General features: G+C 43.3%; 1 protein-coding gene across 1 annotated transcript in view; it reads right to left on the minus strand.

Moving 5' to 3' along the window:
• The window catches only part of CPNE4 (copine 4), a 572,759-nt gene extending 548,776 nt beyond the window's left edge, over positions 1-23,983 (minus strand). Inside the window, exon 1 of the mRNA XM_079922482.1 lies at positions 23,588-23,983. The gene's annotated coding sequence lies outside the window, so the exon portion shown is untranslated. The remainder of the gene's footprint in view (positions 1-23,587) is intronic.
• Between the last annotated feature and the right edge of the window lie 1,911 nt (positions 23,984-25,894).

A 25,894-nucleotide genomic window follows, 5' to 3' on the forward strand; every position in this document is an offset into this window, starting at 1 on the left:
AAAAACCTGGGCACTACTGGCCCTCCACCAGGAGTGCGACAGGAGGCCTTCTCCTCTTATTTGTGCCAAGGCATCACATGACACACCCCGCCCAGCAGCTTCCTAGGAAGCCCATCAGGGATTCGGGGCTCCTGGGCTCCACAGGGTGGGGGTGGGAAGTGCCCCTGAGGACAATCACTGGCATGCAGCCATGCCTCCCTCACTGCCAACCCCCAGGCACTGCACTCGCCCCTCCTGCACTCCCTTCCTCCAAGCACCCCCGAGGAGCCAGACACTCAATTCAGAGCATCCCCCAGACAGCACAATGCACAGTTCCTTATGGTAACAAAATATCCCCAGCTCTACTGCTCCCTTTCCCTCTAATAGAAATGCTACCATGTCATGAGTTTAATGTACATATTTTTAAAAAGAAATTTACCATCGAGAACACATCCATTGAAGAAACAATGAAGGGGTTCTTGATGGGAAAAGGAGAAGGTCTCTGCTTCAGGCAGGTCCATAAACCCCTGAAGCTGGTTGCAGACTTCTGTGTACAAATTGGTGTGTTCAGTTTTCAGGTGAGAGAATCCATAGCTTTCAGTACATTCTCCAAGGGAACTGTGATCCAAACAAGAGGAAAACTACCACCTATACAAGGCAAGTGATCAGGGGCTTCTCAATCAGAGAAAATGGACTTGGTTACTTGTCAAAGACAGCTGAATTTCATGAAGATGCACTTCCTAGAATTAATCGATCTTGCTAAGATGACAACTCAATTTTGAAACAGGAGCTTTCTTCCCCTTCCACCCCCTCATCTCAGAGGCAATCAGTCTTTGGGCCTGTCTGTCTGTCCGTCCCCACCAGGCCTGCAGCGGATCTGCTGGGGATGGCGGGGGAAGACCATCGAAACGTGTGATACTTCATTAAGCGCATGCCCGCTCTCATCATTGCTCTACATTAAACCAATTCCAAATGAGCAAGCCTCGGAAATACTCTGCCCTCTGTCCATCCAACTGCACTCTCCAGAAATAAGAAGTGTAGGTTACGGTTTTAATATACCATATCATTGTCTTGAAACTTAAAATGTCACTGGAAGAATAACCAGGGAGCTATGTGAAATAGTTAAGTAAGCCCTAACACAGCACTGCTGGGGCATGAACAGTGATTCAATTTCTACAGAATAAAATGAAGCCTAGAAGAATCAGGGCATGCACTTGAGCAAGCACCAAAACACAAAATATCAATAATAGGAAAATCTGCTTTATCACTTTGTTTTTAAAAAGCCGTTAGCAGACTCTGCAGCTCTTAATCACTGCTCACATATGGCATAGCTTCCACCTTTATGAATCATGTTTCATCTTGAAAATATTGTCCTTTATTACCTTTCCTTTTGCACATGCCTTAGGAGTTGTGAAATAAGAAAATAGGAAAAGCTCTGAGATTCTCAGTGCCAGGATCAACATTTACAAATAAAGCAAGCAGAAAAGTGTGTTACAGTTTTAAATTATGTCCAATTCTGTGAAGCCAAGTATTAGCATCTTCATTTCTAAGATTGCAGAAAGGGTGCCCTCTCTTACTGAAAGGAACTTCTACTCTAAGACTTTGCCTTGATTGCACATGAAATCTTCTAAGCCCTAGGTAGTGAGTAGCAGAAATACTCAGATAGCTGCTGTTTTAGATGAAGGACTTAAATAAATACTTGATTTAAAGTAATAGGCATGGCATTGCATCAGTCTGTAATACATCTGAAAAATAAGTTTGATGAATAAAGGTAAATATACATTCAATGGGACATATGAAGATACACATATAAAGGAATAAGGAAAGTTTGTGATCAGATGCATATGATTTACCCACTTATTTTAAAAAACGAACGATAGAGGCAACCAACATAAGATGTCCAGGAAAATGTGCTTTAATGCCCTCACTTGACATAATGATGCACTTTACTGAACTGCAACATTAGCCACGCTTCAGCAGATCAGAAAGCATCCCTCTACCTCCAGTCTTAAGACTAACGCCTTCAGAAGTTCTAAGAACTAGGAGCTCTCAGAAACAAAATGTCTAGAAAGGAACAAATTCTGCTTCTCCAGCAGGACAGGCAGTCTGTCCCCGCAACATGCCTTCTAGCCATGGAGCTTAAAGGTACAAGAGTCAGAACGTGGCACAAACTGCATCATGCCACTCAGCCCCATCCTGGTCCTGTCCTTTCTACCCTCCTCTTCCCAAAGGGGAGAGGGTGGTCTGAATCCTGCACATAGAAGCCAAGAGTTAGTGAGCAGGCCTCCCCTTCCTTAGTCCCGGGCTGCTCACATCCTGCTTGGCCTTAGCCTTCCGACCTGCCACGGTCAGTCATTTACCAGGATGTGAGGAGGCAGGGCTGCTCAGCTGAACCCCAGCACTCTGGGGGCTGGAATTCCTGAAAGGAAGCCTGGGTGCAGCCTGGGATGCAAATGCAGAGGCTGAGGCTCTGCTTACATCTCAGCAGAGGCAGTGTATCACCCTCCCAAATGAATGAACAACTGATAACCCCATGTCAAATCTGTGGAGCTGAGCAGATGGAAACCCTGGCTATCTCCTCGGGAAAAGTGACCATGGGAACTCCAGGTCCTAAAGGGAGGTACAGCATAAGCTATGAATCAGTAGTCGGCTACCAAATCACACCACAGAGCACGAGTCTTCCTTCACAATGGCACAGTTCATATTTCTTCCTGGGTGGAAGACAGTAATGCAATCACCTCTCCTTCCTTCAGTCCCCCACCACATCATCCATGGACTGTGATTTGGGACCTCAGGCACATCTAGCCTTGGTGTGTCCAAGATAACACCACGAACAACAAACGTCCCACAAAGCAACTAAGAACAGGCATTAAGCGTAATTTAGATGCCCTCAACTCTTAACCCTCCTTGTTTCTCTCCATGTAAGACACTCAATACATAGTAGCAGTGGATAGTCATGCTTTTTGACCCTGCCTAATAACTCCAGCTGATGCTAAATGAATATGAATATGGGAACTCAAGAGGCTTGGCAGACTGGGGTATAAGGCATGAACGTTCAGTCGTGCAAGAAGGATTCTCAGAGATCACACCAGATACTTTGATTTTATACATGGGGGAATGTAACCCAGGCCATAAATCACTCATCTAGAAATACACAATGATTCAACCCACAAGCACCTACTATGTACAAGATCCTCACAATGCATAGCAACAAAATTCTATCATTTATGGCTCAGAGTCCATATATCAGAATAATATTCCCTTGGATTTTTCTGAAATCTATGTGTTTCCTATCAGGAGATGGCCAAAGAGAAATATGTCCCCAAGTGTAGGAGTCGGCAAACTTCTTCCACAAAGAGCAAGACAGCAGACTTTGAGGGCCACAGCTACCCATCCCTGCCATTGTTATGTGAGAACAGCATAGGTAACAACAGGTGTGACTGGGTTCCAACTAAGCTTCATTTACAAAAAATATGCATGCTGGATTTGGCCCATGGGCTCTATTTGGCTGACCCCTGCCTTAGCGTATCTCAATTTCACATGGACCTTTTTAACCTGCAGATCTCAAGTTGGCCTTAATCATGTCTTATTTCACCTCAAACCTCCCTTAAATGTTAAAATACATACCTATAAAAGGAAAATCACAGAACAAGATGCTTAGAGAGTAAACTTATATAAGCACTCATAAAACACAGGGAAGGAATGGGAATCTTAAATAGAACATTTCCTGCCCACCCAAGCAAAGAGGGACAGGGTTTCCACCTAAGTAACCACATTGTACCTCCCTAATTGAATGTTGTCTTTTCTCCCCAGCTTAGGGAAGACGATGTCCCCATGACGTCATGCAGATTCCTATCATCCCATCCCTGTGGAAAATAATTCCCATCCCTTTCTTCCAGAGGCAAGTCTAAGCTGGGCTAAAGCTGAGGTTGACTGTTGGCAAGGCAGACACAGGGCAGACACGAAGGGTCAGTGAGCAGGTCTGGTCTTCCCCGAGCCCCATCCCTGGGCAGGGAAGGTGAGTGAGGAGCAGGGGCCTAGCTACCTTCCATGTTTGTGCCTGCTTTATTTTTATTTTTTATATTTTTTTTGGTCGCATGTCTTGCAGGATCTTAGTTCCCCAACCAGGGATCGAACCCGTGCCCTCAGCAGTGAAAGTGGGGAGTCCTAACCACTGGACTGCCAGGGCATTCCCTGTGCCTGCTTTAGAAAAACAGGTTCTTGAAAGCAGCCGTAGCAATCTACAAAACCAACAGGATTCATCACTGAGAGTTGCTCATATGAGCCCATGGAATCAGAAAATGAGAATTCTGGGCAAGAAGCTCACGACATGACGTACAAACAGCACAAGAAACTTGGCTAAAAGGATTCCCAGGAGATGGCCCCTCAAGGCATGTATCACAGTTTCCCGTTTGATGTGACAGTGATAAGGAGATTCAACTTGCCAATATAATTCCTTATGCCTTAGACCTTCATACAAGTGCTTATTTCCAGAAAAAAACATTTCCTCTAAAATGTTATAATCACCTGGCAAAATGTGCCCTGTGCAGAGATGCTGTGTGAAGGACTCCATGCTGCCTCAGGTCAACCAACAGAGCTTGGTTTCAAAATTCAGCTTTTAAGGAAGATGACAAATGATCATCTCTCATCACACATTTCTGATTTGTTTGTTTTGGCTACGGGATATGCATATGTGAATGAAACATCTGGATAAACATTTTAAAAGTTTCCCCATGGAGATCAGCTCGGTGCTTTGTGACCACCTAGAGGAGTGGGATAAGGAGGGTGGGAGGGAGACGCACGAGGGAGGGGATATGGGATATAAGTATACGTATAGCTGATTCACTTTGTTATAGAGCAGAAACTAACACAACACTGTAAAGCAATTATACTCCAATAAAGATGTTAAAAAAAAAGTTTCCCCATGAACCAGTAACCCAGATGTTTGGTGTCAAGAAGACCACACAGTCAGATGACTGGAGGCTTCTCTCTTTCCTACTTCTCATCCAAAGGTCTGCTACATCTAAATAACTGCTCAAACCTTACTGCAGCACACCCCCCCCTCCCCAGTTCACTGGTCTCTATAAAAATAAAAGGAGATCTTATCTATTGATCATCCACTGAGAATCACATTAAGTTATGGAAACTCCCATTTGGTGACTTTACTCAGTAAAACTTAACGAGGCCATAAAGCATTCAGAGTCAGCCAGAGCGTCCATGTCTGAACAACAATGGACCATTACACACCAGGAAAGTATCTACTGGGCTGTCTCATGTTCATTAGGTAATGAATACACATGATAGGAAAGGGCAGTATTTCGGTCGTTAGCCCACGATCAAGCATGATTCAGCTGCCAACATTACATAAAAACCGCCTGACTTGAGCCCTGTCATCCATCTACTTCCCTACTGTTAATGAGACAGCAAGAGGGATACCTCGGCTTCCCTAGCCATGGCGTTTGCCCTGAGGAGCCCTGAAGACAATGCACATCACTAACTTTTGTGAACTGTATCTTTTTAAATGCCTTCGGCTGGGATAGAGACCCTTCAGTGAAGTTACCACATCTTACTTTGTTCTGCAATTGGCTGTTTAATTGGCTTTTCCTTATCATAAACACACACACACACACACACACATATTTAAAAGGGTGATTCCAAAGCAGGTCAGCCTTGTCTTTAGGAAGCCATCAGCACTAGAAATATAGACTGAGGATCAAAAGAGGCCCTCATGTTTAAAAAAATATATAGTTTAGGAGAAGTTTCTCACCTTTGATGGCTTACAGAAGTCATTAAAACAAGTCAGGGGGGCTTCCCTGGTGGTGCAGTGGTTAAGAATCTGCTTGCCAATGCAGGGGACACAGGTTCAAGCCCTGGTCCGGAAAGATCCCATATGCTGTGGAGCAACCAAGCCCGTGTGCCACAACTACTGCCTGTGCTCTAAAGCTTGCATGCCACAACTACTGAGCCTATGTGCCACAACTACTGAGCCCACATGCCACAACAACTGAGCCCCCGTGCCGCAACTACTGAAGCCCATGCGCCTAAAGCCTGTGCTCTGCAAGAAGAGAAGCCACCGCAATGAGAAGCCCAAGCACCGCAACTAAGAGTAGGCCATGCTCGCTGCAACTAGAGAAAGCCTGCTCGCAGCAACGAAGACCCAACACAGCCAAAAATGAAATAAATAAAAAATTAATTAATTAAAAAAAAACAAGTCAGGGTTCAGAACCTAAGAAAGATGGTACTATTTGCAGCCTGGTTTAGTGCAGTGGTTCTCAAACTGTGAACCACTTTGTTTTATTTTCTAATACAGTAAATGTTGATAGATTTAACCCAAATAAACAAAAGATCTTTGAGGTCTTTAATAATTTTTGAGAGTGTACAGACACCCTGAGCCCAAAAATCTAAGAACCTCTGCTTTAGTGGAAGATGGTATATTTTGGAGTAGAATGGTTTTTAAGTTTGTTTTGTCCCCTTTGTCTCCCACTAGCTGTGTAACCTTAGCCCAGTTACTTAACCTCTTTGGTCTTCTATCTTCTATGGATCACACTAATCGCCCTTATAATTATCTTCTCAAGCATGTTTCCCTGATTATGTCTGTGGTGTTGGTCCCACATCCCCAGAACCTAGCGCAGCACATGGCATGATACACGACAGGGTCTCCATAAATAATTATGAATTGATTGGTGGGGTAGTTGTGAGGATTAAATAGGATAATATGTGTAAAGTGCTGCTGAGGTACCTGGCACACGGCAAATGTCACAGGTGCTCAGTAAATGTCAGGTCCCTTTCCTCACCACCAATGCTGTTCTCAGTCATACCCCACAGTAGAGAAAGTGCAATTTGTCTAAATAAAGTGAGTATCTAAGGCATTAGTTCTCAAAGTGTGGTTCCCAAACCAGCAGCATCAACATCACCTGGGAAGCTGTCAGAGATACAAATTATTTGACTCTAACACTAGACCCACCGAATGAGAAACTCTGGTTGTGAGGCCCATTGAACTGTGTTGTAACAAAAAATCTCCAGGAGATTTCTGATTCGTGTTCCAGTGTGAGAACCATAGCTTTACAATATGAATGGGGGCCTCCCTGAAAAAAAAAAAGAATATTTTGGGGCTTCCCTGGTGGCACAGTGGTTGAGAGTCCGCCTAACGATGCAGGGGACATGGGTTCGTGCCCCGGTCCGGGAAGATCCCACATGCCGCAGAGCGGCTGGGTCCGTGAGCCATGGCCGCTGAGCCTGCGCGTCCAGAGCCTGTGCTCCGCAACGGGAGAGGCCACAGCAGTGAGAGGCCCGTGTACCACAAATAAATAAATAAGAATATTTTGTGCTAGTAGCATTTTGGACTTTGACAGTAGAATGTACCCAATATGTTGTCTATTGCTGGCTACCAGAATCTTTTTCGGACAAAGATAGGAGATATATAAATACAATAAATGTCTGTTGCTCCACTTGCAGAGCAGAGTGATTGATTTTGTATTCTGGCTGTGTATCTGGGGGCCAGTGCTAAACATACTTTGCATCTGAAATAAATCTGGAATCAGCAGGAACAGAGGAAATTTTATCTTAGAGAAACCCCAGCATAACCCTTGAGTTATCTTTGCAACCAGGAATAAAATTTGTGGGTGGGAACAGGGGAGACAGGGAAGGACGGTAAATGATTTATTGCTAGTCTTTATCACACCTTCATAAACACACTCCTTCTAGTTTTCACAACTCGCTTGCAACACAGCAAACTACTACCATTAGGGTAATTACTCCTAAGTGCTAACCTTTGAGGGATGCCACCAGCCAACAACAGTGACAACCTGAGGACTTTCCATGTGCCCACAATACGATGGGTACTTAGGGTGCATGTATATTCTGAGGCTCACAGCCATCCCCGGGCACAGGCTCTCAAGTTATTTTCATTTTACATCTGTGGAAATTGAGCTTCAAGAGATTAAGCAGAGCTGAAATTCAGACCCAGGGACGCCTGACTCAAAATGTATGCCTCTCACTAATAATTCTACCTAACCACACACAACACAAAGCATGGCCTTACAATTATAATGTAGCACATTGTAGGTAAGGGCTATGATTCAAAGTTAATGCATAGAGTAAAACTCACACATAGTCAAAATGATCTTTGAAAAAAATCCCATAAATTGTTCGCCAAGTACAATACATATTACGTTACATATACAACATCATACAGTAATATATCTGTATAACGTCACACATTAATTTAGATTATATTATAGAAAGCAAACCATCCAAATGTAATATGAGTATTTTTAACAAGTGATCGAGGGTGTAGAGTTGATTTTGAGGAAGTTAAATGTACACTGTAGTCACCCACAAACCTGACTCAGATGCAGGATGTAAGATAAGGGGACGGGTACACACACGGGGGACAGAGAGAGCACCTTATGTACCAGAAAGTTCTAATCACTCTGGGGTTACAGCAAGCAGCGTATGATACAGCCACTACCTGGCAAAACTTGTGATCCACTGGGGAATCAGGAACACCCATGCACACCAATGTTACACAGCAGGAGCTAAAGCACAGTCAGCCAAGAGGGTGTGAAAACGGAGGATCTGAGCCTTCTTGAGAGAGGCAGACACGGAAGGATGGATGAGAAATAAAGACCATATGAAACACGGATTTGAAAAAAACGCCCAGGCTGAACCCTCCTACACTGTTGGTGGGAATGTAAATTGGTGCAGCCTCTACGGAGAGCAGTATAGAGGTTCCTGAAAAAACTAAAAATAGAGTTGACATATGATCCAGCAATCCCACTCCTGGGTATATATCCAGAGAAAACTCCAATTCGAAAAGATACATGCACCCCAATGTTCATAGCAGCACTATTCACAATAGTCAAGACATGGAAACAACCTAAATGTCCATCGACAGATGAATGGATAAAGAAGATGTGAAAAGGATGGAAATAATGCCATTTGCAGCAACATGAATGGACCTAGGGATTATCATATGAAGTGAAGTAAGACAAAGAAAGACAAATATCATATGATATCACTTATATGTGGAATCTGAAATACGATACAAGTGAACTTATCTATGAGACAGAAACAGACTCACAAACATAGAGAACAGACTTGTGGTTGCCAAGGGTGAAGGGGTGTGGAGGGATAGATTGAGAGTTTGGGATTAGCAGATGGAAACGATTATATATAGGATGGATAGACAACAAGGTCCTACTGTATAGCACAGGGTAATATATTCAATATCCTATGAATATCCTAAACCATAATGAAAAAGAATATAAACAAAAGAAAAAAATTCTGTGGTCTTGAAACTGGGGGGTGGGGCACCCTAGGTTTGAGTCCTCTTCCTATCCAGTTGCCAGTACTTTGGCATGCTCAATTATTTATAAAGTAGAACTAATAATATCTAACCCATAAAATACGTATTTGTAGTGATTTCATGTGCTTACATTTCTATAGTGGAATAATCTTTTCTGAAGGATGTGTATTATCCGAAATAAATTAAACCCCCTATTTAAAAAGTACTATACCCCCTTTAACATCTTCTCTAGGAAGAATGGAGAGCAGAAGTGGAAGAGTGAGAAAGACCAACACTTAATACAGGTCCTCTGCGGTCTTATACAGTTTTTTTTTCCCAACATCTTTACTGGAGTATAATTGCTTTACAATGGTGTGTTGGTTTCTGCTTTAAACAAAACAAATCAGCTATACATACACATATATCCCAATATCTCCTCCCTCTTGCATCTCCCTCCCACCCTCCCTATCCCATCCTTCTAGGTGGTCACAAAGCACAGAGATGATCTCCCTGTGCTATGTGGCTGCTGCCCAATAGCTATCTATTTTAAATTTGGTAGTGTATATATGTAGATGCCACTCTCTCACTTCATCCCAGCTTACCCTTCCTCCTCCCTGGGTCCTCAAGTCCATTCTCTACGTCTGCATCTTTATTCCTGTCCTGCCCCTAGGTTTTTCAGAACTTTTTTTTTTTAGATTCCATATATATGTGTTAGCATATGGTATTTGTTTTTCTCTTTCTGAATTACTTCACTCTGTATGACAGATTCTAGGTCCATCAACCTCACTACAAATAATTCAATTTAGTTTCTTTTTATAGCTGAGTAATATTCCATCGTATATATGTGCCACATCTTCTTTATCCATTCATCTGTCAATGGACACTTAGGTTGATTCCATGTCCTGGCTGTTGTAAATAGAGCTGCAATGACATTGTGGTACATGACTCTTTTTGAATTACGGCTTTCTCCAGGTATGCCGAGCAGTGGGGTTGCGGGGTTGTATGGTAGTTCTATTTTTAGTTTTTTAAGGAACCTCCATATTGTTCTCCATAGTGGCTGTATCAATTTACATTCCCACTAACAGTGCAAGAGGGTTCCCTTTTCTCCATACCCATTCCACCATCTATTGTTTGTAGATTTTTTGATGACAGCCATTCTGACTGGTGTGAGGTGATACATCATTGTAGATTTGATTTGCATTTCTCTAATGATTAGTGATGTTGAGCATTCTTTCATGTGTTTGTTGTCTACCTGTATATCTTTTTTGGAGAAGTGTCTCTTTAGTTCTTCAGCCCATTTTGGGATTGGGGTTTTTTTTTTTTTTTGATATTGAGCTGCTTATAAATTTTGGAGATTAATCCTTTGTCAGTTGCTTCATTTGCAAATACCTTATCCCATTCTGAGGGTTGTCTTTTCTTCTTATGTTTTCCTTTGCTGTGCAAACTTCTAAGTTTCCTTAAGTCCCATTTGTTTATTTTTCTTTTTATTTCCATTTCCCTAGGAAGTGGGTCAAAAAGGATCTTGCTGTGATTTATGTCACAGAGTGTTCTGCCTATGTTTTCCTCTAAGAATTTTATAGTACCTGGCCTTACATTTAGGTCTTTAATCCATTTTGAGTTTATTTTTGTGTATGACACTAGGGAGTGTTCTAATTTCATTCTTTTACATGTATCTGTCCAGTTTTCCCAGCACCACTTATTGAAGAGCCTGTCCTTCCTCCATTGTATATTCTTGCCTCTTTTATCAAAAATAAGGTGACCATAGGTGCATGGGTTTCTCTCTCTCTGGGCTTTCTATCCTGTTCCATTGACCTATATTTCTGTTTTTGTACCAGTACCATACCATCTTGTTTACTGTAGCTTTGTAGTATAGTCTGAAGTCTGGGAGGCTGATTTCTCCAGCGCAGTTTTTCTTTCTCAGTATTGCTTGGCTATATGGGGTCCTTTGTGTTTCAATAAAAATTTTTTGTTCTAGTTCTGTGAAAAATGCCAGTGGTAGTTTGATAGGGACTGCACTGAATCTGTAGATTGCTTTGGGTAGTATAGTCATTTTCACAATGTTGATTCTTCCAATCCAAGAACATGGTCTATCTCTCCATCTGTTTGCATCATCTTCAATTTCTTTCATCAGTGTCTTATAGTTTTCTGCATACAGGTCTTTTGTCTACTTAGGTAGTTTATTTCTAGGTGTTTTATTCCTTTTGTTGCAGTGGTAAATAGGAGTGTTTCCATAATTTCTCTTTCAGATTTTTCATAATTAGTGTATAAGAATGCAAGAGATATCTGTGCATTAAATTTTTATCCTGCTACTTTACCAAATTCATTGATTAGCTCTAGTAGTTTTCTGGTAGTATCTTTAGGATTCTGTATGTATAGTATCATGTCATCTGCAAACAGTGACAGTTTTACTTCTTCTTTTCCAATTTCTATTCCTTTTATTTCCTTTTTTTCTGTGATTGCTGTGGCTAAAGCTTCCAAAACTATGTTGAATAACAGTGGTGAGATTGGGCAAACTTCCCTTCTTCCTGATTGTACAGGAAATGATTTCAGTTTTTCACCATTGAGAATGATGTTGGCCGTGGGCTTGTCATATATGGCCTTTATTATGTTGAGGTAAGTTTCCTCTATACCTACTTTCTGGAGGATTTTTATCAAAAATCTGTGTTGAAGTTTGTTGAAAGCTTTTTCTGCATCTATTTATCTACTGAGATGATCATATGGTTTTTCTCCTTCAATTTGTTAATATGGTTTCTCACATTAATTGATTTGCATATATTGAAGAATCCTTGCATTCCTGGAATAAACCCCACTTGATCATGGTGTATGATCCTTTTAATGTGCTGTTGGATTCTGTTTGCTAGTATTTTGTTGAGGATTTTTGCATCTATGTTCATCAGTGATATTGGCCGGTAGTTTTCTTTCTTTGTGACATTTTTGTCTGGTTTTGGTATCAGGGTAATTGTGACCTCATAGAATGAGTTTGGGAGTGTGCCTCCCTCTGCTATATTTTGGAAGAGTTTGAGAAGGACAGATGTTAGCTCTTCTCTAAATGTTTGATAGAATTCACCTGTGAAGCCATCGGGTCCTGGGCTTTTGTTTGTTGGAAGAGTTTTAATCACAGTTTCAATTTCAGTGCCTGTGATTGGTCTGCTTATATTTTCTATTTCTTCCTTGTTCAGTCTCAGAAAGTTGTGCTTTTCTAAGAATTTGTCCATTTCTTCCAGGTTGTCCATTTTATTGGCATAGAGTTGCTTGCAGTAATCTCTCATGATCTTTTGTATTTCTGCAGTGTCAGCTGTTACTTCTCGTTTTTCATTTCTAATTCTACTGATTTGAGTCTTCTCTGTTTTTTTGTTGATGAGTCTGGCTAATGGTTTATCAATTTTGTTTATCTTCTTAAAGAACCAGTTTTTAGTTTTATTGATCTTTGCTATCATTTCCTTCATTTCTTTTTCATTCATTTCTTGTCTGATCTTTATGATTACTTTCCTTCTGCTAACTTTGGGGGTTTTTTTTTCTTTCTCTAACTGTTTTAAGTGTAAGGTTAGGTTGTTTATTTGAGATGTTTCTTGTTTCTTGAGGTAGAATTGCATTGCTATAACTTTCCTCTTAGAACTGCTTTTGCTGCATCCCATGGGATTTGGGTTGTCATGTTTTCATTGTCATTTGTTTTTAGGTATTTGTGATTTCCTCTTTGATTTCTTCAGTGATCTCTTGGTTATTTAGTAGTGTATTGTTTAGCCTCCATGTGTTTGTACTTTTTACAGATTTTTTTCTGTAATTGATATCTAGTCTCATAGCACTGTGTTCAGAAAAGATGCTTGATATGATTTCAATTTTCTTAAATTTACCAAGGCTTGATTTGTGGCCCAAGATAGGATCTATCCTGGAGAATGTTCCATGAGCACTTGAGAAGAAAGTGTATTCTGTTGTTTCTGGATGGAATGTCCTATAAATATCAATTAAGTCTATCTTGTTTAATGTATTATTTAAAGCCTGTGTTTCCTTATTTATTTTCATTTTGGATGATCTGTCCATTGGTGAAAGCTAGGTGTTAAAGTCCCCTACTATGATAGTGTTACTGTCGATTTCCCCTTTTATGGCTGTTAGCATTTGCCTTATGTATTGAGGTGTTCCTATGTTGGGTGCATAATTATTTACAATTGTTATATCTTCTTGGATTGATCCCATGATCATTATGTACTGTCCTTGTCTCTTGTAATAGTCTTCATTTTAAAGTCTATTTTGTATGATATGAGAATTGCTACTTCAGCTTTCTTTTGATTTCCATTTGCATGGAATATCTTTTTCCATCCCCTCGCTTTCAGTCTGTATGTGTCCCTAGGTCTGAAGTGGATCTCTTGTAGACAGTATATACAGGGCTTGTTTTTGTATCCATTCAGCCAGTCTATGTCTTTTGGTTGGAGCATTTAATCCATTTACACTCAAGGTAGTTATTGATATGCATGTTCCTATTACCATTTTCTTAATTTGGGGGGGTTTGTTATTGTAGGTCTTTTCCTCTCTTGTGTTTCCTGCCTAGAGAATTCCTTTAGCATTTGTTGTAAAGCTGGTTTGGTGGTGCTGAATTCTTTTGGCTTCTGCCTGTCTGTAAAGATTTTAATTTCTCCGTCAAATCTGAATGAGATCCTTGCTGGGTAGAGTAATCTTGGTTGTAGGTTTTTCCCTTTTAATATTTAAATCTCTTTAAATATAACCTGCTACTCCCTTCTGGCTTGCAGAGTTTCTGCTAAAAGATCAGATGTTAACCTTATGGGATTCCCTTATATGTTATTTGTTGTTTTGCCCTTGCTGCTTTTAATAATTTTCTTTGTATTTAATTTTTGATAGTTTGATTAATATGTGTCTTGGCGTGTTTCTCCTTTGATTTATCCTGTATGGGACTGTCTGCACTTCCTGGCCTTGACTGACTTTTTCCTTTCCCATATTAAGGAAATTTTCCACTATAGTTTTCAACTATAATCTCTTCAAATATTTTCTCAGTCTCTTTCTTTTACTCTTCTTCTTCTGGGACCCCTATATTGGAATATTGCTGCATTTGGTGTTGCCCCAGAGGTCTCTGAGACTGTCCTCAATCCTTTTCATTCTTTTCTCTTTATTCTGCTCCGCAGTAGTTATTTCTACTATTTTATCTTCCATGTCACTTATCCGTTCTTCTGCCTCAGTTATTCTGCTATTGACTCCTTCTAGAGAATTTTTAACTTCATTTATTGTGTTGTTCATCATTGTTTGTTTACTCTTTAGTTCTTCTAGGTCCTTGTTAAGTGTTTCTTGTATTTTCTCCATTCTATTTCCAAGATTTTGGATCATGTTTACAATCATTACTCTGAATTGTTTTTCAGGTAGACTGCCTATTTCCTCTTCATTTGTTTGGTCTTGTGGGTTTTTGCCTTGCTCCATCACCTGCTGTGTGTTTCTCTGTCTTCTGAGTTTGCTTAATTTACTGTGTTTGGGCCTCCTTTTTTGCAAGCTGCAGGTTTGTAGTACCAGTTGTTTTTGGTGTCTGCCCACAGGCTAAGGTTGTGAAGGCTTCCTGGTGGAGGAGACTGGTGCCTGTGTCCTGGTGGATGAGGCTGGATCTTGTCTTTCTGGTGGGCAGGACTGTGTCCAGTGGTGTGTTTTGGAGTGTCTTTTAACTCAGTATGATTTTAGGCAGCCTCTCTGGTAATGGCTGGGGTTGTGTTCCTGTCTTGCTAGTTGTTTGGCATAGGGTGTCCAGCACTCCAGCTTGCTGGTCAGTGAGTGGAGCTGGGTATTCACGTTGAGATGGAGATCTCTGTGAGAGCTTTCCCTGTTTGATATTACATGGAGTTGGGAGGTCTCTGGCGGACCAATGTCCTGAACTCAGCTCTCCCACCTCAGAGGCACAGGCCTGACACCCGGCCAGAGCACCAAAACCCTGTCAGCCACACAGCTCAGAAGAAACGAGAGGGAAAAAAAGAAAGAATAAGATAAAATTATTAAAATAAAAAATAATTATTAAAAATAAAAAAGAATTAAAAAGTAATAAAAAAGAAAGAAGAGAGCAACCAAACCAAAAAACAAATCCACCAATGATAGCAAACGCTAAAAGCTATACTAAAAACAAACAAAATAAAGGACAGACTGAACCACAGGACAAATGGTGAAAGCAAAGCTATACAGACAAAATCACACAAAGAAACATACACATACACACTCACAAAAAGTGAAAAAGGAAAAAATAATATATCTATATATATATATAAAAGGAAGAGAGTAATCAAATCAATAAACAAATCTACCAATGATAATAAACTCTAAATACTAAACTAAGATAAACACAGAACCAGAAACAAATTAGATACAGAAAGCAAACCCCAAGTCTGCACTTGCTCCCAAAGTCCACCGCCTCAATTTTGCAATGATTCATTGTCTATTCAGGTATTCCACAGATGCAGGGTACATCAAGTTGGTTGTGGACATTTAATCCACTGCTCCTGAGGCTGCTGGAAGAAATTTCCCTTTCTCTTCTTTGTTCGCACAGCTCCTAGGGTTCAGCTTTGGATTTGGCCTTGCCTCTGCGTGTAGGTCACCTGAGGTCATCTCCTTTGTTCAGACAGGACGGGGTTAAAGAAGCAGCTGATTAGGGGGCTCTGGCTCACTCAGGCAGTGGGCATGGAGGGGTACAGAATGCAAGGTTAGTCTTTGGCGGCAGAGGCCAGCGTGATGTTGCAACAGCCTGAGGCATGCCGTGTGTTCTCCCAGGGAAGTTGTCCCTTGATCACGGGACCCTGGCAGTGGTGGGCTGCATAGGCTCCTTGGAGGGGAGAGTGACCTGTGCTTAACAACAGGCTTCTTGGTGGCTGCAGCAGCAGCCTTAGCATTTCATGCACATCTCTGGTGTCTGTGCTGATAGCCACGGCTCACACCCATCTCTGGAGCTCGTTTAGGTGGTGCTCTGAATCCATTCTCCTCCTGCACCCCGAAACAATGGTCTCTTGCCTCTTAGGCAGTTCCAGACTTTTTCCCAGACTCCCTCCTGGTTAGCTGTGGTGCACTAGCCCCCTTCAGGCTGTGTTCATGCAGCCAACCCCAGTCCTCTCCCTGGGATCTGACCTCTGAAGCCAGAGCCCAGCTCACAGCCCCCACCAACCCCAGTGGGTGGGCAGACAAGCCTCTCAGGCTGGTGAGTGCTGGTCAGCACCGATCCTCTGTGCGGGAATCTCTCCACTTTTCCCTCTGCACCCCTGTTGCTGCACTTTCCTCCGTGGCTCCGAAGCTTCCCCCCCATCCACCCCCAGTCTCTGCTAGTGAAGAGGCTTCCTAGTGTGGCAACTTTTCCTCCTTCACAGCTCCCTCCCAGAGGTGCAGGTCCTGTCCCTATTCTTTAGTCTCTGTTTTTTCTTTTTTCTTTTTCCCTACCCAGGTACGTGGGGAGTTTCTTTCCTTTTGGGAAGTCTGAGGTCGTCTTCTGCCACTGCTCAGTAGGTGTTTTGTAGGAGTTGTTCCACATGTAGATATATTTCTGATGTATTTGAGGGGAGGAAGGTAATCTCCACGTCTTACTCCTCCACCCTCTTGAAGGTCTCTGCCTTATACAGTTTTATCCCCATTTTTACAAACGAGGAAATAAAACTCAGAGAGTTTCAGTAATTTTCCCAAAGCCAAACAGCTATTGAGTGGCAGAATCAGGATGTAATCCTAGTCTGTTTACCTTCAAAGGCTAAGCCCTTATCATAACAAAACTCAATAAATACTTACCTTTATCAAATTATATTACAGCCTAGTGGTTTATTGGCACAATCCTAAATAAGAGTGAGAAAGAAAGAAATAGCATTGTTCATGGAGTCAACCAAAATTTCTAGAGCAGATGCCAGATGCCTGGCCCTGTTTGGGATTTAGCAGTGAAAAAGACAGGAAGAGTCCTGCTCTTGTAAAGCACGTAGTGGGGAGTGGAGATGGGTGCAGCTTGGGTGAGGGATTTCAGCTTGCTGGGCCTCTGTTTCCTCATCTGGAAAATGGGAAGGGGTGTTCCTAATTCTATGAGATTGTTCAGCCCTCACATTCTCTGATTCCATAGGAAGTATTTGTTTTCCAGTCTCTTTAAAATTCAGTCAGGCCATGAGCTGTGATGAATGTTGTTAGCTCCTTCCCAAATCAACTGTTTCCACCCTTTTCCTCTGTTCAGGCCTTTCCTCAACATGATTCACAATCAATCAAGTCACAGAACCTAAGGGGGTACCCAGCAGAAGAATAACAACACTGGCTTCTCAGGAGCTCTGCGGTCTACCTGGCCAGGTAAACTTAACTCACCTGGCCCAGGGTGGCCATCTCAGGCACAAACCGCGTTTTTTCCACTTTGTCTTTAAGTTACTTGTTGAAATAACTGCACAAATATAACAAAGACATCAAATTAGGCATCCTCTGCCCCCAGTGCCTATTAATAAATTAAGCACTTTTCTGCCACTTTAATGATAAAGATAATGCATTTCTTTTAACCATTCTGCTGTCCTTATTATTTTTAATTTTTGTTGATATTTGTATTGACTACATCTTTCAATATTTTAAAAACAGACTCTTGATTTAGGTTCTTCCAGACCCAACCTTTAGAGGTAAGGGTTTTGTTGTTATATTTCTATTATGTTTCCTTTAAAAATCATTTTCCTATTAAAATGGAATTAAGTCAACTATATAGGCATTTATCTTATTATATTGATGAAATTAACACATAGAGGGCAGTAGTACAAGTTGATTGGACTTGAGAACCTCTAATAGCACAGTTAAATATACATATAAACCAAAGTACATGCTGAGTGAGACCCCTCCCCTTTTTCCTCCCTCCACAGACCCGATTCCTTGAAATATAGGGAGATGAAAAAACATGAGTGTAAAGAACTTGAGAGACCATTTCCCAGGGTCTCTGAGACAAAGCCAGTATCTCGGTATCTCTCAGCCCACATGGTTTGTTCATCTCTCTCTCATATTCTCCATCTGCCCCTCAAGCTGCAGCTTCAAAACATGGGAACTCCACATTAATTGATCCCAGTGCCTAACTCAGCTTTGGGCATAAAGGCTGTGATCAGTGATTGTTCAACAAATGGATAAGTGAGGCCCCTCTGCTGAGGGGAGGGGTGTGGGGCCAGGAGGAAGAGGCTCAAATGGAAAGGGAAGAAGGAAGTTTAGGTAGAACTCTTGAGAGAAAGGGCACAGGGATGAGCACAGCCTGCCCACCAAAATACCACTTTTACACTTCACCCATTCACCACCACAAGCCTCGTCTTCCAGAGGCCAACACTCACACAGGCCTGCACCTTTCAAACTGAAAGCCCAAGATTCAAGCCAGGTATCTCTGGGTCCAGAGTCCTGCCTCCGGAGAAACAAAGGGCTGTGAGACTGCAGACAGCATGTCAGGTGTCCAGCCACGGGGCCACCCGACCAGGTTGGAAGTGCCCCATCCGATGCTGAAGGCGGATCTCTGTCCCCTCTCTGAAGCATGGCAATTTGAGTCAGAGGCGCTCGGCAACCAACCCCTCCTCTCTGGGCACCCTCCTTGGGGTTCTGCCAACCCCATCTCCAAGCCTGGAGGTCTGGCCTGGGAGCTGCACGAGGGCTCCGCTGGTGCTCCGGCGCCCTCTAGCGGCTGTCCTCTCTAACGCCAACTCTCAGCCTTTCCTGCCTGCCTCCCTACCCAGTTGCGGGGGGGCGGGGGGCTGCACTTGCCTTGGGCACCCGCCAGCCTGATTTCGTTCCTCCTTTAAGTGCCCTGCAGAGGTTTAGGTTCTCTTGCATAAGGAACGTCTTTTAGTCAATACACCTTAAACCTGATAAGGTTGCTTCTAGAATTAACCTGAAATACTGTATTTCTCTCCTGATGCTTCCAAGGGGAAGCAGTTCTAGTTTTCAAAGTCAGAAGAAAGTTATCAATATGATATTCTGAGCCAGATGGAAAAGAAACATTTTAGAAAGTTTGTGCTTTTTGAATGGACCTTTAATTTAAGACAGAATAAAGGAATTCCCCTGTGGATTCCTTAACTGGATACACATAAAATCTGTTTACTTTATTGACTCAATTGTGACATTTAAAATAGAAAGCTAGGACTGTGCATGAGAAGTTCTTCTTCACAAAACATTCACATTAACAGGGATGGCTGCAGACAGTGACTCTGTACAAATTTAATCACATCTATCGGGTAAATATTGCACTGGCTCCGAGAGAGCAAAATAATAAGACTCAAGCCTGCTCCTCCCAGTGAAGGTGGGAGCCCCCCTCCCCACCATCATCCCCAACTCAGTCAAGGTCATCAGTGCCCATGGTGCCACCACAGTAATTATCTCCAGGGAACCTGAGTTTCTTAGTGAGAGGAGTAATCAAGAGGGCTATGGTTCTGAGCATCTAAGAGTCAAAGTGATAAAATTGTTGTTCACAGTTTAGAGATGAGCCCACCACAGGCTAGCTTAGATGGGTCCCCCGACACCTAGGAGTGCACCAAAATCATAGGACAAGGATAAACCTTCCCAAATAAGTCATCCTTATCACCTTCCACTTTCCAAGACTTGCCTTCAGGCCTTCAATGTTTACTGAGTTAAAAGCTACTGGTTCTCAAGATGCTTTCCCAAGAATACAGCAGCCAAAGAAAGGACTTCCCAGCATTTCCTAACTTAGGGAAAACATATATACTATATGTCATATATATTGAATATTTAGTAGTTCATAGACTAAACAGAAAGCTCCCACATAAATGAGATTTCTAGTACAGAAAAGACTGAAAGTATACATAGGCATTGCTATGTTTTTACTCTGCAGTCACAAGTTTTAGCAGATTGGCTGAATTTAATGCTGATTGAGGTTCTACTCTATATTGTCCATTTCAAATAGCGTAGAAAACCAGCACATCTTGACTGACGCATTGATTGAGCTTGATTTTGGACTTATCCCAACCTCCACAAGAACACCTCACTCAAAGAAAGGATGTGTCACTCCAACCCCCTTAATTTTAATAACATGCTTCCCTCAAAAGAAAAACCATTCTAGAATTTTTAGGACATCCTAAAACTAAAGTTCTGTAATCTGTCTTTACCATCTACATTCAATCAAGAGAAAGGCAAAGTTAAAGGGAACTTTATTATCATATGCTGGCAGGTCACTTCTAATACACTATAGGATGGTCTTGAACCATTTGACATTTTATTTTAAGTGCATTTAAAATTTTCTGGCTTGATATTTTGTGATTCCAGGGTACTAGCTCCTGTTGCCAAGGAAATATGACTTTCAGTTACTGCAGGGATCCAAAGGGGCTTTTGTTTGTTTTTTAAAATATTAACATGACCAAAAAAAGTAAATACAGAGAATAAATTCAGCCCCTTTCTTCTTCAAAATGCATGAAAGACAGATCCTCTGGTCACATCTCTGATGAAAAAATACAAAGATTCATGAAGTGACTTTCCCAACTGGTATAGAGACTTTCTCCCAATCAGTGGGTCTGGTACCATCAGAGTCCTTTTCTCCTTCTTTGTTCTGGGTTGAGACCTCTCTGACAGTGGGGGCCATTGATTATACACAATACTAACTACTCATCTCCAACATGTTTACCTCCATGGAAAAATCCTTTCTTTACATGAATAAAGGTGGCCATAAAGGTCCAGGCCTTTATTATATTTCAGAAAATTTGTAAAGAGAAGACAGATAAATGCATGGTACAAACCATATAAATACATTCAGCTGGGTTCCAAAAGATTCAAATGCAGATGAGAATAAAGATTCCACCATTAACCCATTTTTTCCCTCTGTGATTATTCCTTCTGATTGGTATAATCTAAAGGTTTTCAGTCATGATGGTAGACTCAAATCATCTGATGATGGGAAGAATCAAAGCCTCTATTTTTTGGAATACTACATAAAACTTCTCTGGAAACAGATAACATCTTTGCTTCCTACTAACTGAAATGCAGTATTTTAAAATCAGAAGTCCACGTGCAGATCAAGAAACCCTGTAGTACAAGGCACTTTTTAATCAAAACCTCCAAAAGCAGGGTCTCCTTAAGACAAACCATGGATTCAAGCAAAACGCCATGTTTCTACCAGAGACCTGACGATAAACAGAAGTCTTTTAAGTACAATTAAAAAAACAACGCACAAATCTCAGAGCAACTATTTTTAAAGAAATATTCAGAAGCTGTAACAAAGTGCTTGTCTCATGCTGGGAAGGTCACTGCTCCCAATAAGTTATGCTGGGATGAGCACTCACAGGAATGGTATAGGTTTGATGTCCATGAGCATTTTCACACGGTAGTACGTTAGGAGACCTTTGGTTCTATCATAGGCAAGCTCTTCTCACTGAACCATTAAAAACAGCCCAGGATTCAACAGCCACTCCTACTATGGAGGGATACTTCCTTTTATGTAACACTCAGGGGAAATCACCTAGTTTTGATGTGGTTTGAGTTTCATCCTGTGAAACCATCAGAACTTCCCACCAGAGATAAATGAGAAGATTCTGGCCTTTATTAGTATGCAGGATTAACACAGGTGTCCTGGCTGTACTCTCCAACCCTTCTATTTTTATCCACCTCCCTACATGTGAGTACTTTTGACCTACTCTGAGCTCAGACCCCTGATCTATTAGAGTGACTTTGTCAGTCTTTCTTTAAAAATGGACCGGCAATAAAATGAATTTAACCTAGAAGCAGGAGCTCAGTAAGGGAAATGAAAACATCAGAAGTTATCTAATCACAGCCACAGCCATCCAGAGCTCTGTCTTATCTGCTGGGTAATAAAAATGGGACCTTCCTAAACTTGAAGGGCATCAAATGAAGTAAGTGAAGTTGTTGCTTGTCTCTGGCTTTTGGGGGGATTGCTATGCAGCTTAACCAGTGTATACTAACTACAAAACATTGGCATGGATTTGAAACACCTGTGTACTAGGAAAGTTTTTTGGGGGAGGGGGAATGCGTTTTGACATAAAGTAAAAAATAAAACACAAACGTCTTTGAGAACAGGGATTGTTAAGCGGGCAGTAGAAGGAATGGAGAGAAAAGAATATCTCCTCTAAGTGAAAGCAGCTTTTCCAAAAGAGTAGCGTTCAGTATCAGTTTAAGGAGAGCACTTTAAAATACTTGGACAGCTCAAAACTGCTGTTGAGGGAACCTAAAACCAAGTGAGCCAAGAACAACCACAGTAGTGCTGTTAAAATCCTGGCAAAGCAGCCAGAGGATGAAGAGTTGGTTTTGCATAGTTTTGAACACAGGAGTAAAGAAGCAGAGGCAGCTCCTCCCAAAGGCATTGAAATCCTATGGCATCAGTGGGTCAGTTGCAGGGGGCAGGGGGTGGGGATGGAGGGTGTTTGTCTCTCAAAATCTCCCTACCCCACCCCACTACTCCGTTCACCCTTCCTCCGTCCACCTCCGGAGCCCCAGGGGCAGCACTTCTTAAGCTCGAGCCCCCAGGGACCATCTCTGCAGCCAGGATTCTTCCCAGAGCCTGGCAAGTTCTGGGAATGGAAGCCAGGATTGCAAGGCCGCCTGAGGCGCGGTGGGACCTGCGGGGGGGGGGGGGGGCAGGGGGGGCAGGGGGGACCGGAGCCTTAAAGCCCACCCACGGCCTTCAAGGCGAAGGATAAACGGATCTTCCTAACAGTACCTCTCAGGGGTCAGCTTGCTCCCCACCCGACGGTGGTCAATACTCACTTGACGCCGCAAGGACCACCTCCTAACTGTCCCCCTCAATTCCACCCTAAGGGTCCTTGGGCATCTGTGATAGCGCGGTCCTGACCACTTTAGTCGGCTGTGGCCAGCGCTTCAGGGGTCCCTCCAGTCCCATCCCTGTCCCCTCCCCGTGGTACTTTATCAAATAGAGGAAGGAGCGCAGAGGGAGTTGGCTGAATCAAGGAACCTGCGAACCTATGGATGAGTTTTAAGCTAGACAGCCCGAGATGCGGTTCAATAGTATTGGAACCTATGGGGTGGGGAGGGAGATAGGGAGGTTAGGAAGCTGAGAGATTGAGTCTCACCGCGGCGGTCCAGCCCCGGGACCCCGCACAGCCCCCGCTCCCTCCTCGCTTCCCCGCCGTCAGGAGGAGGGATGCTGCGACCCCAACCGGGACTCTGCCTCTCCCCTCCTCATTCAGCTCAGGACTGGCAGGTCGGCCCCCTCTCCACCCCCGCCCGGCCGAGCTAGCCGGGCGGAGGGCAGGGGCGAGAGGAGGGACCAAAGTTCCCCTGGACTAAGACGCTGCGCGCAGCTCTTCCTAAACAGCAGCGCCGGGTCGAAGCGAGCCCCTGCACCTCAAAAGTTGGTCTTCGGCCGCAGCCTCGGTACGCGGTGCAGGGTCCCGACCAACTTACCTGGCGCGGGGACCCGAGGGCGGACTGGGCTTCGGCTGTCGGGGTCCAACCAGAGCGCAGCTACGGTGCGGCCGTGGGCGGGGCCGCGGTCGGCCTAGGGGGTCGTGCAGCCCTCCGCTCGGGCGCCGGGGCAGCTCAGCGACCGTGGAGGGAAGAGATGCCGAGCGGGAAGTGAGGGCTGCGCGGGGACCCGAACTCCATGCCGGGTGGTCAGGACGGGGCCGTTCGTCCCTCAGTCACTCGGGGAGAGGAGTGGGGGCGCCGGAGAGAGGGGCGGAGCGGGAGGGAGGAAACGGGGCGCGACCGGGCAGCTGGGGACCGCGGCTCCGCCGAGAGCCTCCACCTTCTGACGAAACCCGCGCGCCCCGCCGCCCGCGCGCTGCCGGCTCCGAGGCCTGGGCGCGAGCGCCCCCTGGGGACCCCGGCGGAGGAGGCAGCGGGGAGCGGAGCGCGCCGCCCCGCCCCGCCCCGCCGGGAGGGCGTCCTGGACAGGGGTGAGTCGCGGATGAGGGGTCCCGCTGGCGGCGGCCGCAGCCCAGGCTCCCCGCCCGGCCCGGTCGCTCACCCCGGGTTCCTGGGGATACGTCACCTGGGGACCTCCTCTTCAGGGGAAAGCGAGACTATCTGGAAAGGAGTGGGAGTGATGCTACTTTTTGCACACATTCCAGAAAACTTATTGGATCTGTGCTCAACTGCCACCAAAAACGGTGACGAGATTGCTCATCTTTGCATCTTCTGTGTCTACAAAAGAGCCTGTCATAAGGAGCCTGGTAATTATTTTTTAGTAAATAAGTGCATGAATAAATGAATGGACATTGTGGCTTTTTTCATCCCATAATGTCTTCCCGAATACATCCACTTCACAAATAGATATAAGATAAAGAAATGCTTGGGGAGCACCAATGTTTAAAAATAAATACAAACACACTGTCCTATGTAAGGGGTAACCACGACCCCATGTTATGAAGCACTTTAGAAAGGAAGTGTGGCTTTACTCTTCCAAACTTATTAAAAGTTGAATTCAAACAAATGAGCGCTGTAGGTGTATACTGTGAATTGCTCCTGATTGTTCCTCCAGCAGTAGATAAACTAGACAGCTGCATTCTCTCAGCATAGAACCACACGTTTGTCAGAACCACAAATTGGACTTCAGAATCCATAAGGTTCAAAAAAGGCAGTCTCTGACATTGGAATGACATGGAGGATATTACCTACAGTGTGGACAGGGAGACAGGGACATAGGCGGGTCTTCCTCCCCATCTTCTTAAGGCACATCTAACAAGACCTCTCTTCATGTAAAGAGGTTATCAGCCAAGGGCTTTTCTCCAACCAGAGTTCTCAATTTCAAAGGCCAGAGAAGAAGTAATAGGATGAGGAACAGGTACACCACTAATGGTTCTGTAGAGGCAATTAGGAAGATCTTTGAGAGACAGAGGAAGAGACTTCAGAAAGAAACAAATACTTACTAACACTTTTCTTCCCCCAGCTTTCCTCTCAAGACCTTCTGAAGTAGGATAACATGAAATGTGGACCCTAGAAAGAATCTTAGGCAGCTTAGGCCGTGAAGCTCCTTTGATTCACTTTGATTGGAGAAATTTGGGTCACGTGGTTAAGCACAAGCCAGTCATTGTGGCCTTAGGATACAGGATTCCCCTAATGCTCCAGGCCTTCCACAGAGTTTGGGAGCGTTCACTGTGCTCTGCAGCACTTCTGGAGCCCAAGTGGAGCCCCACCTGATCCAGCGCAACTGAGCATGAGACACAGGATGTTCCCCCAAAGGAAATTCAGTGTCTTCCTACAAGAAAAGAGGAGATAGATTCTGGGCAGGCAAAGTCAGCATATGTTTACTGAATATGGACATATTAAGTCAGAAAATGTTCCTTTCCAGTTTAATTAAGAAGTAGCCTTGGAGATGAACCTGAAGTTTGAGCTGGATTAAACTTGCAAAGATGAAGGGAAAAAAAAGGAAAATGATCGTGAATTTCTTTGCATGTTGATTGTGTCCTCTGAAATGTAGGTCCCATGAAGGCAGGTGGTAGTCTGTTTTGTTCTCTTGTGATTTTAACCCTTATGCCATTGCAGTGTCACTTAGCAGGTAGTCAATAAACATTTATTAAATTTTTAAAAATACCTTAGAGCTTATTGAACGCAAGCCTCTTATTTTATGGGTAAGAGAAAAAGAATTAAGGTGTGCTGATCATGTACTATTTCCAGACAATCTGTAAGCTACTCTATTGACCACCACCAACTGCCAACATAGGTTTTATTATCTCTACAAAAAGCCCAGGGTTTGGGTCGTCAGAATAC

The sequence above is a fragment of the Stenella coeruleoalba genome, assembly GCF_951394435.1.
Source record: "Stenella coeruleoalba genome assembly, chromosome: 5".
Classification (NCBI taxonomy): Eukaryota; Metazoa; Chordata; class Mammalia; order Artiodactyla; family Delphinidae; genus Stenella; species Stenella coeruleoalba.